This window comes from Melozone crissalis, unplaced genomic scaffold (assembly GCF_028551555.1).
Source record: "Melozone crissalis strain CALT ecotype California unplaced genomic scaffold, PUWL_Pcris_2 ptg000361l_1, whole genome shotgun sequence".
NCBI classification, from domain to species: Eukaryota; Metazoa; Chordata; class Aves; order Passeriformes; family Passerellidae; genus Melozone; species Melozone crissalis.
This window is the reverse complement of record NW_026536104.1, coordinates 157,231-169,763: the sequence shown is the minus strand read 5'-3', so window position 1 is coordinate 169,763 and position 12,533 is coordinate 157,231. Positions and strand designations below refer to the sequence as shown.

At 41.4% G+C, this 12,533-nt stretch overlaps 1 pseudogene; it reads right to left on the bottom strand.

The window, feature by feature from the left end:
- Positions 1 to 2,436: 2,436 nt before the first annotated feature.
- LOC128949971 (general transcription factor IIH subunit 2-like) lies at positions 2,437 to 12,096 on the bottom strand (annotated as a pseudogene).
- Positions 12,097 to 12,533: the final 437 nt, after the last annotated feature.

Below are 12,533 nucleotides of genomic sequence, written 5' to 3'. Positions count from 1 at the left end.
AGCTCGGCATTGAAACGAGATGTCAAGGGATGTGGCCGCACAAGGAAAGAGGAGGCACGAAGGCGCTGAGTTGATGTTGGGTATTGGAATAGCTTTTCCCTGAAAAAGCGGAAAGGAAAGTCGGGCCGGACGCTCGTGTTTCTGCTTTCTTTCTAGTCTTCTCTAAGATATTCCTTTTCTCGTCGAACTCCTGTCTTATCTCTGAGATCTCTTTGTGTGTCCCTTGGGGAGTATCCATCCGGGTAAGGCCCGTTCCCGTCGTGACAAAGTAACGTGGCTCTTTCCCGTTTGCGCTAGTTTCCCCCCAGCACGATAAACTCATGCAAATGTAAACGCCGGCATACATGTCTCAGGAAAACCAGGGAAACCACGACGTGCGTTACGCCTCTGCACGTGAGTTCTTATCTCGTGGATTATCGCGTGGCTGGAATCTTTTCCAGGTGCCCCTCTCATACCCAAATTTCCTTTCTTTGCTTCATCCATCTCAGCCAGTTCAATGCGCGTGTAAGGGATGTTCTGCCATGGGGCCGAAGCCCACGCGCTTCGACAGCTCTTGAGCGCGCGGGGAGCTTCAAGCACGCGCGCAGGGCTTTGCTGAAGAGACGCGGTTTGCCGCCCCGGGCCTTCCCAACACCGAGGTTTCGAACTGCAGCCGATCCCGCGTTGTCGGATTTAGGGCTGTTTAGATGGTCTGGGAAGGCCCGAGGTGGCCTTGGGCAGCCCGCGCTCCAAAGGACGAGAAGGGACTTCAGATCTGTTCTCGGTCTCGGTGTTTATTAATTGCTTATCTAAAAGATTTTCTCTGGGCCTGACAGAGTTCTGCTCAGCAGTCAGCCATGGGCACACACTGAGAGCCCCTGGGGTGGCCACCTATCTTTATACCCGGAGTTACGTATACAATATTTATCATTTTTCTCCAATACCGTCTACCCTTATTAACCAGTGCACTTTTAGTAAAGACCAATCCAAAAGTGCCAACATCACCACAGAAGATGGAGGCCTAGAGGAAGAAGAAGAAGGAGAAGGGCACGCCCCAATTCCTCCATCTTACTTCTTTAGACCCCCCTGTACAGAAATCTTAAACCCTGTATCTCACACTCCAATTAACTTGTCCCTTCACCGTTCACCCCAGTGAAATCCTCCCGTCCTCATACTGATGTCATCTCCCATGTGGGATCAAAGTCCAGCCACCAGACATTTCTGGCCACATTCCAGGACTCCCGAGCCCCCCAGGGGTGGTCTCGGTCACCCTGCACCCCAGTTCAGAGAGGCTGAGATCCCACACTTCAGGATGCTTCAAAATTATTGAAAAACTGGGATTTTAGAGCTGTACAGTCACTGTCCAGGCTGAAAGCCACCAGGACTGCCAGAAAAGGTTGGAAAAATGAAGGGTTTGTGTCAGTTCTGGATTTTTTGGTGTCAAAATTTCTCAGAAAGTGCCTAAAAATATGGGGAAATTGTGAAAAATGGGAATTTTTGACAACTCAACTGATTTTGCACCCAAAATCTCTCAGGGTGTTCAAAATGTGGGAGGAAAAACAATGGGAATTTGAATCATTTCTGCTGGGTTTCAACTCGAAATCTGTGACAAAAGAAAGCTGGAAAATGAGGGCTTTGCGTGGATTGTGGTGAAACCCCTCAGAAACTGCCTCAAAATATGGGAATTTTAATCTCAAATTCCTTGGGGAATGTCAGAAAACCTGTAAAATATGAGGAAAACCGGGATTTTTTGCGAGTTTCTCTAGTGAGCAGCTGAGAATGCTCAGAAGCGAGGGGGAATTGGGGATTTTGAGGGTTTTTTGCAGAAGGCTCAGAAGCGAGGGGGAATTGGGGATTTTCAGGTTTTTTGCAGAAGGCTCAGCAGAAAGGTGGGATCTGGGGATTTTGATGGTTTTTTGCAGAAGGCTCAGCAGCGAGGGGGAATAAGGGGATTTTCAGGTTTTTTTCCTTTCCCCCCCCGGCCCAGCTGCAGCAGACGCAGCAGCAGCTGCAGGAGCAGCTGGAGCAGCTGGCGGCGCTGCGCGAGCTCGAGGCCTCGCGGAGGGCGCTGCTGGCCGAGCACGAGGAGCGCATCCACCTGCTGGAGATGGAGCGGCGCCGCCCGCACGACGACATCCAGGAGCTCCGGGTGCAGCTCCGGGGGGGCTGTTCAGGGGAATGGCCGCGTGTTCCGTGGGGGAGTTACTGAGGGGGGAATCAGGGGAAAACTGCACCCTTCTACAGGGATACCTACTCCAACAGAATCCCCCCTGTCAGTGCAGGAGGATTGCAGCCACCATTCAATCAAGACTGCTAACAACACGCTGGCCCATTGGGTGTCAGATCATATTCTGACTCTGTCAGTGGTTTTTGTATTTCTCCTTTTTTTATTTCTATTTTTCCTAATAAAGGTTATTCCTACTCTCATATCTTTGCCTGAGAGGTCATTAATTTCAAAATTGTAATAATACAGAGGGAGAGGGTTTACATTTTCCATTTCAAGAGAGGCTCCTGCCTTCCTTAAGTAGACATCTGTCTTTTCAAACCAAGACAGATCTACAGAAATCCACCATCTGCCAAAACCAAAAGTTTGGAACAACAGATGTGTAAAATGTATTTTCAGGGCTTCTTTTTGAAGAAGTAATGAAATGAAGATGAATCATCACATTATCATAAAAAGCAGTTTTATCACTTTCACATTTACAAATATACATGTTATTATAATAACCGCTGGAAAAAGCCATAGTTCTTTAGACAAGAACAAAAAATAGATACAGATAATTCAAGTCAATATTAAAAGTAACAAAAAAATTTAAAAATTAACATTTGCTCCTACTCCACTGTTCATCCCTCTGTAATCATCTTGTTCAGAGGTGCATCAGTTAGAGCGATGGCTGAATAAACTAATTAGATTCATGCAAGAATGACAAAGATACAGCAATTTTTAAGAAGATATGAGATCATACAGATACAGGAGCAGGGTGCTCGTGAATACAGCCAGGACAGCAGTGCAGCGAATCATGAACAAACAGACCGCATTCCACACGAAACGCGTTCTGACACACTTTGCATATGTACACCTGTGTGGGAAGGATAGAAAGCCAAGTCAAATTAGCAGAACTTATCATCATCACACTGCAGTAGGGCAACAGTTACATCGTCATGATAATGTAAACAGACTGCACTGCTAGCATCACAGAAACTCAACTGAATTAAATCTTCTGGCAGCAAATGTATTCGCAGGCTTGAGCTCAGGTCACTGTAAATGCTTCCAAATGGGAAGCTTTTTTTTATGCAGCTCCCTAGGAAATTACTTCCCACGCTTCTACAGACTTTGCAGTCTATAAATTGTGACTGTTTAACACCTAAGTCTAATTAACCATGACATTAACTTCCATAAGTATTCTTCTGGTGTTTAGAATATAATTCTAAAGGATCATCTCTATTTCTCACACCCCTCAATGCAAGTTACAATGCCTTTCAACATACTTACATTTTGATCTTTCATTTCTCCCTGGCAGCCTTGACAATACCTAAAAGCAAAATTTTATATTTTAACTGAAAAAAAAAAAGGAGTCAAGACTGTGTAAATCAATGTTTTAAAAAGATCTCATACATAGTAACAATTTCTGGCAATTACTTCACCTATTCAACTGAACTCACAGATCATGGAAACTACAAGTACTTCTTAATGCCAGGGATGCCCCACACCACCCAAACACCCAGGATCTCCAGCAGTAAAGAAGCTGTTGCCAGCTATTCTTACTTTTGTGACAAAAAAGTTATGGAATCTACAAGCACACTCATTATCACAAGTAAGATTTGCATACCGTTCCCCTTTGTATTCTTCCAGTGGAACTTCCTGAAAGGCATCTAAAGGAAACAAGTGATGGTAAGACCGAGCCAGGTGAGGTGCAGACACTAACGTAAGACCTGCAAACAGACACCAAAATTGTTACAAGGGAAGATTTACTGAAAAGCTTTTCTGTATAAAATAAGGTAAAAAGGAAAAATAATATTTTTAATTACTCAGCGGTTGACAGCTTCTAAGAACTTTAAAAAGTAAAATTACTTGTTCCATTACCTAAACTTGTAATCCAGTTTTAAATCCAAACACAAAGAACAAGCAAATCGATAAAATTTCTACTGAAAAGGTTTAACTCAGCCTTCAGAAATACATTTACAACACACAGTGGTGAAGTTAGGAAGCTCCTTTTGGCAATGATGGCTCTGCTGTATCACACCACCAGCTAAAATGATGCCCTGTTACAAACTCTACTACAGCTTGCTGTACTACTGCCAAAACCACGCCACAGTCCCATCTCAGCTAACACTGGTCTGCTGGTTTTAAAACAGTTCGTTTTTGTCACACTAACTACCATGTGGCTGTGTTTTGGATCTATGCTGGAAATAAGGTTGATTAGGCAGGAGTGTTTCCTTTACTGCTGAGCAGTGTTTACACACAATCAAGAAGGCCCTTTCTGTTTCTCACTCCACCCGTGAGTAGGCTCGGGGGTGCACAAGGCATTGGGAGGGGATACAGTCAGGATTGCAGTCAACACTGCACCAAGAGAACAAAGGGATATGCCACACCATGTGGCATCATGTTCAGCCTATAAAGCTGGGTGGAGAAGGTGGAAAGGGGAGAATGTTCAGGACGATGGCATTTACTTTCTCAAGTAACTGTTACCCATGACAGAGTCCTGCTTTCCTGGAGATTCTACTGATGGGAAGTGGCGAATGAATTACTTACTTTGCTTGTCTTGTGTGCATAGCTATTGCCGTAACTTTCCAATTGCCTTTAATGCCACCTGTGAGTTATCTCACTTTTACTCTTCTGATTCTCTCCCCATCTCACCAGTGTGTGGGATAGTGTGGGGCTGAGTTGACAGCTGGGGTTAGACCATGAGAACAGGTGGGGCATGGGCTGGCACAAATGTCTCACTCACTCACTCGTACTGTACATGTCCAAACTTGTTCTCCTGATCACTGCAGCTGTGGAGAATCCACTGCAGATACACAGGATTTCTCCAGTTACACTGTCCCCTTGCTGCAATGAAACTCATGCCGGTGAGAAAAACTTGAAATTAAACTAGGATAAAGTGATCCAAGCCCATAATTATTTCATCCTGTTGCCAAATACAGGCATCCTGGTAATACCTACCGTGTTTCAGTCATATGCCTCTGGAAGCCAGGAGAACAGCACCCCCTCACAATACTAATATTATAAACCACACTAATCCTCCCTCCCACCCTCACTAGGAGCAATGGAGAGAGGCATCATTGCTTGCACAGTCCATTAACATTAACATTTGCAAGACCAAAGGGCCCCGTTTACAACTCTACAGCCTGTCTTGTGTCACTGTGCAGATTGCCCTTGGGTTCAACTTGGAAATCTTCCACCCACATACACATGGAGAGGAGAGTACTTCTGTCCTCCTGCTCCAAAGCACTCTATTGTCATGGCCTTGCACTGAGAACTCTGAAACATGAGTGTGTTAAGTTAAGTGAGGATTCTTGAGAAGTTATCATTCCCATGTGCATCACCTCTCTTCCCTATTTTGCCTTAGGTATATTCCTTATACCAATGAATATGATACAGCTTTACTGTTACAGGTACAGTCCTGAGAGACATTTCTATGAAGCTGACATCCCAGGTCACAGAAATGCAGGACTCAAAATAAGTATAGCTGAAGTTTTCTACCCCTTAACTCTCTTACCATGAACTCTTGATTCATCTGCTCACCTCTTCTTACTACTAACCACAGATTTTGCATTCCACAGCAAGCTCACAGTATTTGGCTCTGCACTGAGGACAAAAATATCCACCCAGTGTAAGACCTGGGTCACTGTTATTTTCCAATTGCCTACAGCAGAAAGAAACAATTCAGTACTTAAGAAATAATACCATGCTACTACATAAGCACAAATAATGTTTTCACATCAAATAATTTTAAAAGTTTCACTAGATTGCATGTAACAGTTTAATGTATAAGTGTCAGAAAACAATTGATATGGACAGATATCAGTGACCACATTTTCTCACAGGAACCGAAGACCAAACATTTCCATAGAAAGGAGGCAATCTTTAAAAATAAAGATATGAACAATAACTGCATGCTTGTTTCTTTTTAGAGACAAAACATTCTATTGCCTCTAAGATGCACATGGTAACTATTCTTTCAAATAGCACACTGCTGTTAGAAGTTGTTCCATTCTGAAATTCAGACTCCCCTATCACCCTGGAAAACAATGACTCTTTTCATTGAGAAGTGCACTGGTACAGTCATAAAATGAGGCCTCTATTTTAAACTTCCCTTTAAAGTCATGTTAAGAAATACATAAAAAATACTTTATTCAGATAATACTCTTCCACCCTCACAATTATCTTTTATAATGATAGTAGTAATTAAATCACGAGCTGCAAGTAATTACTCAACACCCTGTAGCACCTATGTGCCCCAATCACTGTGTAACGGAACTATGTACCATTTACTACCTTGAAAAAACTTGAATGCAAATTTTAAAACACATATTTAACAGAGGATACTTTTAATACTGGAGCTACTAATGGAAATAAAATGTCTACTAAGAAGTCACAAGACATGGCTTAGTCTTTTTTCAGATTATTTTGCAATACTTTCACTGCTGAGCAGATTTTCTAAATATGACTAATTAATATTGGATTCATACCAGTTCATTGAATTCTAATCAATGCTACTTACGCCATGCTAAAGGAAGGCTTTGCATCTTGATCAGATAGAGAAGCAATAGTATGCTGAGGAAAACCTGAAGAGAAACACATCCCATAGTAAAAATTTTAAACATGCAATAATGTGTCCATTTCTTACTTCAACGAAGAAGTTCAAAGTTTATTCTAGATACTCAGGCCTTTCTCTTTCCCATTTGTTATTACAGGAGAACTGATACACTCTTGCTATATCAAATTCTTCCCAAAGGTCTCTACCTACACCCACACCTCTCTGACTTCCCGTCAGCTGAAAAAATGTCTTTGCCATGGACTTTGTGTTAACTGAAGTGCACTGGAACCCCATTTTAGAAGAACAGTTAAAAAGTAAAATATGTGAAATGGTAGGAAAGCAGAGTGAGCAGCATACAAATGTTCACTTAAACAATAGTTTCTAATTAAGGAGGAAATATTTTTGTACGCATTCATCCAGCCTATATTCACTTTCTAAGTGCAGTATATGATAGATGAGACTACAGGACTTTTTGGAGACTGATATCTTTCTTTCTTTCCTTGTATCCTTTATTTTTTACAGATCATGAGAGGTGAGAAGTCGGTTTTTCCAACTGCTGCTCAGGCTTTACCTACGAGAAGTAAACCTTTTCATTATCTATACCTAGACATAAAAATACATGCATTCTTATCTATGAAAAGGATGGATGAAAGTGAGAACTCAATGCTCTACTTTAGCATTACAGTTCCTATACTGGTTTAACTCCAAGCTTAAATTTATTGAGAAACAGATCAAGAAAAGAAAAGGTAATCTACTTCTTGAAAGAACACTCAAGAAGTTGCTAATGTGTACTACCCACGGTTCCTAAATCAATTAATAGTTGTAATAGTTGCCTTCTGCAGGGAAAAAAGCAGAGGGAGAAATAATAGTTTTTCACCCTTCATTTCTAAGTATTAAATTAATAACAATTACTGTGCCATCAATATCGTTCCACTTCATTGTTTCCAAATTCTGTTCAGTAATTTGTCTTACTTAATAAGCTTTACTTAAAAGCTGACTACGATGCAGGAATAACATCAATCTAGCAAAATAAAAGTTAAAACAAAAAAAAATTACACAATGTCTTTACTACATGTCTTACTATTTGTATTGCCTTAACACAGAAGAGGCAATTAAAGAAAAAGAAAAAATCTCACGCTAGGAGTTTGACAAATCCATATCCTACCCATTCGAATAAGGGAGCACTCAGAAGTTGAACTGGCAGGTGGAGGACTGACACGGTGCATCAGCAGTTCCTTATAATGACTTTCATCCAAAATAATGTGGTATGTTCCTGTCACAGACAAAGAGATGCCTTACTATCAGGTTACGAGCCAAAAAAAAAATACAAACACATACTCCAAATGACAGAAAACAACTTTGGTAGAAAACACAATTTATCCAAACCTCTTCCTAAAAAGCAGCCCTGTTAATGCTACCCTAAATGACAAGTTTTAAAACTAGTAATAACAGAACGTTAAGTTAGATATGGAGACACAGAGCTTTTTCTTCAACATTTAACTGTAGTGACCATACTGCAAGAGTTACCACTGTAGCAATGGATATTAACATGTTACACTGATGAAGTTTCACACCACATAGCTTTATATATGGGACAAAAGGTGTGCAAATATATGTATTTTTTCTCTCTAGAGCTGCAGCTACCAGCTGCTAGTAATTTCACTTACTACTGTATATTTTGTGTATTTGGGCAACTCTTTAATTTTCTGCCAGCAAAATGGGAAATATTTATCCTTAAAAATTACAAAATGCAGCAATAAATATATAACAAATTACTTGATTTTGATTTTAAACCTGTGTTAGTAATATAATTACTGAACTTTAGATACATACCACCAGTTTCTCGGGCAAGTACTGTACAAACTCGAATTTCAGCACTTAGGCCGATGACAGATACTCTGATCTTTACTGCTTTTAAACAATTAAAATAGAGAAAAAAAAAGCACACTCAATTCATGTGCAGAACAAGAAACAGTAAAAACGTTTAAGTCTTAAATGAAAATTAATTGGTGATAACACTGCAACTGCCTGTGTTTTGTCCAGCAGCTTGGATGTTCAATGCAGTAGTGAAACTTCAGTGCTGTACCTTAATTAGATCATAGATGTTGGCTGGATCACATGTCGTCAGACTGCTGAGGACTACCAAAACCTCTCTGCTTGTATGTCCTGGCATGTGCCTAAGGAAAGTACACAGTTAATTTACTTATGCACACTAAACTATTTGTATGATCACATCTCCAAGGACCTTAGTGTGCTGAAGTCAGAAGATTACACGATACGAAGTCCTCTACAAACTGTGGTAAGATCCTTGTCAGAGCACCAGATTTTCCCCTTCTGAAAGCCAAACTTTCCAATATCTAAAATACAGTATTTAATTGGGTAGTTGTTACCTGGTTATTTCCTGTAATGAATCCTTTGTACCTTAGCCAAACTCACATGTAAAATTAATCTCCAAACTAGCACACTGTAGTAAATCTTCCTGACTTCTTAAAAAGCTCTAATCAGTTTTTAAGTGTAAATCCATTACTTCTAATTACTTGTTGAAAACTCTCTTCCTGCTAGTATTTAAATGGCTTTTCATGACACTGATTATCCGCTTTGTTCGGTCAGTATCTTTAGCTGTAATTCTTTTTCAGTTTTCCACAAACTGGGATGCATCTCAATACCTCACATTGCAAAAAAGTGCTCTGAATCTATCCTACCTGAAAATTGATCTTTCTGAAGTATGCCAAAACTCTCACAAGTTTATTGTGACACAATACTGTTTCTTTTCCTGTTCTCTTACATTATTAACCCCTAACTATGATCTCTCTCATACTGCAGCCCTTCAGTAATAAAGAACTGCAGTGTCTTTCATCACAATATCTACATACCATCATCAACTTGGTTTTCAAATTTCATTTCTGTAAGAAACACAACCCTAAATACAAGCATCTAGTGGTAGAAGATAAACTTCTGCACTACTGGAGTATTTAACTTAATGATTTGTACTGTAAGAGGAGAGTTGCCTTTTAAAGACTCAAGTCAGCATGATGCAAGGTGCTACTTAGAAAAAATTCTGTCTCTGCCTCTCAAAAGCCACAATCACAAAGAAAACAAAAAAACCTCCTTGTATATACTAACTTTAAAGTCTGCATGGCCAAATTTAGGGAATTATATAGAGAAGGCTCTCCACTGCAGTTCATATCCACTGCTTTCTTCAGAGCAGTTACGTGCTTTTTTGAGTTTCCTGTAAGTGAAAAAATGAAATCAATTTAACTGATACAACAAGTTAAAGAACAGAAATGTTTGAAGTGCATATGTAATTAAGTGTACTTGTACAACAGGAACTGGTTTCAGAGGCAGGTCTGTATTTTTCCTTAGAAATTGGTATTTTGATCAGAATGCAGAAAAGAGTAAAAAAGACTTTCACTCCATAGGCACTCAGATGCTAGAAAGTTTAGAAGCCAAAAAGAGTAAAATCACTGTTGGGTATCATTAAGCACTCAACATGAGCGTGACATCTCCCACAAACAGAAAGAGAGTTTTGTTTCCTCTGTTATCCTCAAAGCATGGTTCAAAGATTGGCTGACCCCCAATTTCCCCCATGAAACCTGCTGAAGCCATAGAGACTGGCCTAACAGCAGGCAGGAACCAAACAAACCTTGACTTCTTAACATCTGATCAGATCTCACAAAAACCACAGATGTTGTAACGTACAAAATTAACAAACAGGGTAGAAAATTAACTATAGGGAAACCAGAACATATCAAACTTGCATTCTGGTTGAAACTTGATCACAAACAAGCACACAACGACGATTCTGGATCAAAGCAGATCAGAATGTAGATTATGGTTTCAAACAACTTGCAATAATTTATCTTTCAAATCAAAACTAATTATGATAACATCACTTCATTTTCAGCACTGTATCAGGCACAGCTTAGAACACCAAGGAAAAGGACAATAACATCTGCAATTTAAGAAAAGAATACTACTTCCTTACCTGAGAGTTCTGTCATTTTTTCAGCTCTTTTACTCTTGGTTACAATTAAGCCAATCTGAAACAGGGAAAAAAAAGACCAAACTTTTCTTAGAAAGTTTTACAGTGAGTTTATTTAGAATTTTACTGTATTTTTTTACGTCTTTATGGACCAGAACTGTTTAATCATACAAGGCTATAATAAAAGTTTTACTTCAAGTGTAACAACAGCAGCACAACTTGATGCATTAATTTATAAACACTCCCATACTTTCATTACTTTTGCCAAAAAGTACAAAAAGAAATCTTCTAAAACTTAAATTGTAGAAACAGGCAGAAACAAGAATTCACTAGACTGACGAATAAAGGATGGGAAGGTATGCATAAATTGAAAACAGTTTACTTGGTAGTGTTATAACCAAAACTACCTTTTCAAATAGTTTTCTGCTATTTGTTTCTTGCACGGTCGTACATACCTGACTAATAGGATTCTGGTCAAAGTACTCTTCAACAAAATATTCCAATAACTATAAAGAAAAGTTAAGGCAGTTAAAAACTAATTATACTTTTATTACACACATGCATTAAGTAGATGCAAAACACCTACTAAACTAAAAAAGCAAAACAAAGTAGTTGAGTAACACAAAAAGGGGGAGCGAGCCTTTTCTTTCCATTCCAGTGTTTCCATACTGGTCCGTACTAGTCCGTACTGGTCCGTACTGGTTTATACTGGTCCATACTGCTTTCTATGGATTTTATTGGATCTTATGGTGTTTTTTGGTCCACACTGGTCGATAATGGTTTATACTGGACCACACTGGTCCCTACTGGTCCGTACTGGTCCCTACTGGTCCGTACTGGTCCGTACTGGTCCACACTGGTCCCTACTGGTCCACACTGGTCCGTACTGGTCCCTACTGGTCCGTACTGGTCCACACTGGTCCCTACTGGTCCGTACTGGTCCCTACTGGTCCGTACTGGTCCGTACTGGTCCACACTGGTCCCTACTGGTCCGTACTGGTCCCTACTGGTCCGTACTGGTCCGTACTGGTCCACACTGGTCCGTACTGGTCCGTACTGGTCCCTACTGGTCCCCACTCGTCCAAACTGGTCCGTACTGGTCCCTACTGGTCCGTACTGGTCCCTACTGGTCCACACTCGTCCAAACTGGTCCGTACTGGTCCCTACTGGTCCGTACTGGTCCCTACTGGTCCCTACTGGTCCACACTGGTCCACAGTGGTCCACACTGGTCCGTACTGGTCCCTACTGGTCCCTACTGGTCCGTACTGGTCCGTACTGGTTCCAGGTTCATCGAGGATTCCCAGCTCGGTTTCGTCTCCCCGGGGTCTCTCCGGGGACTCCGGGGGCTCCAATTCCTGTGAGTGTCCCCACATGTCCCCAACGCTCTCACTGTCCCTAAATCCCCTCAATGTCCCCAAATGTCCCCTCACTGTCCCCACTGTCCCCAATGTCCCCAAATGTCCCCTCACTGTCCCCAAATGTCCCCTCACTGTCCCCACTGTCCCCAATGTCCCCAAATGTCCCCTCACTGTCCCCAATGTCCCCTCACTGTCCCCACTGTCCCCAATGTCCCCAAATGTCCCCTCACTGTCCCCAATGTCCCCAAATGTCCCCTCACTGTCCCCAATGTCCCCTCACTGTCCCCACTGTCCCCGTTTGTGTCCCCGCAAGAGTTTGGCCAACAACAACCTGGAGACTCTGCCCAGAGAGCTCCTGAGGGACATTGGGACACTGAGACACCTGTGGGTGACACCTGTGGGTGACACCTGTGGGTGACACCTGTGGGTGACACTGGGGACACTGAGACACC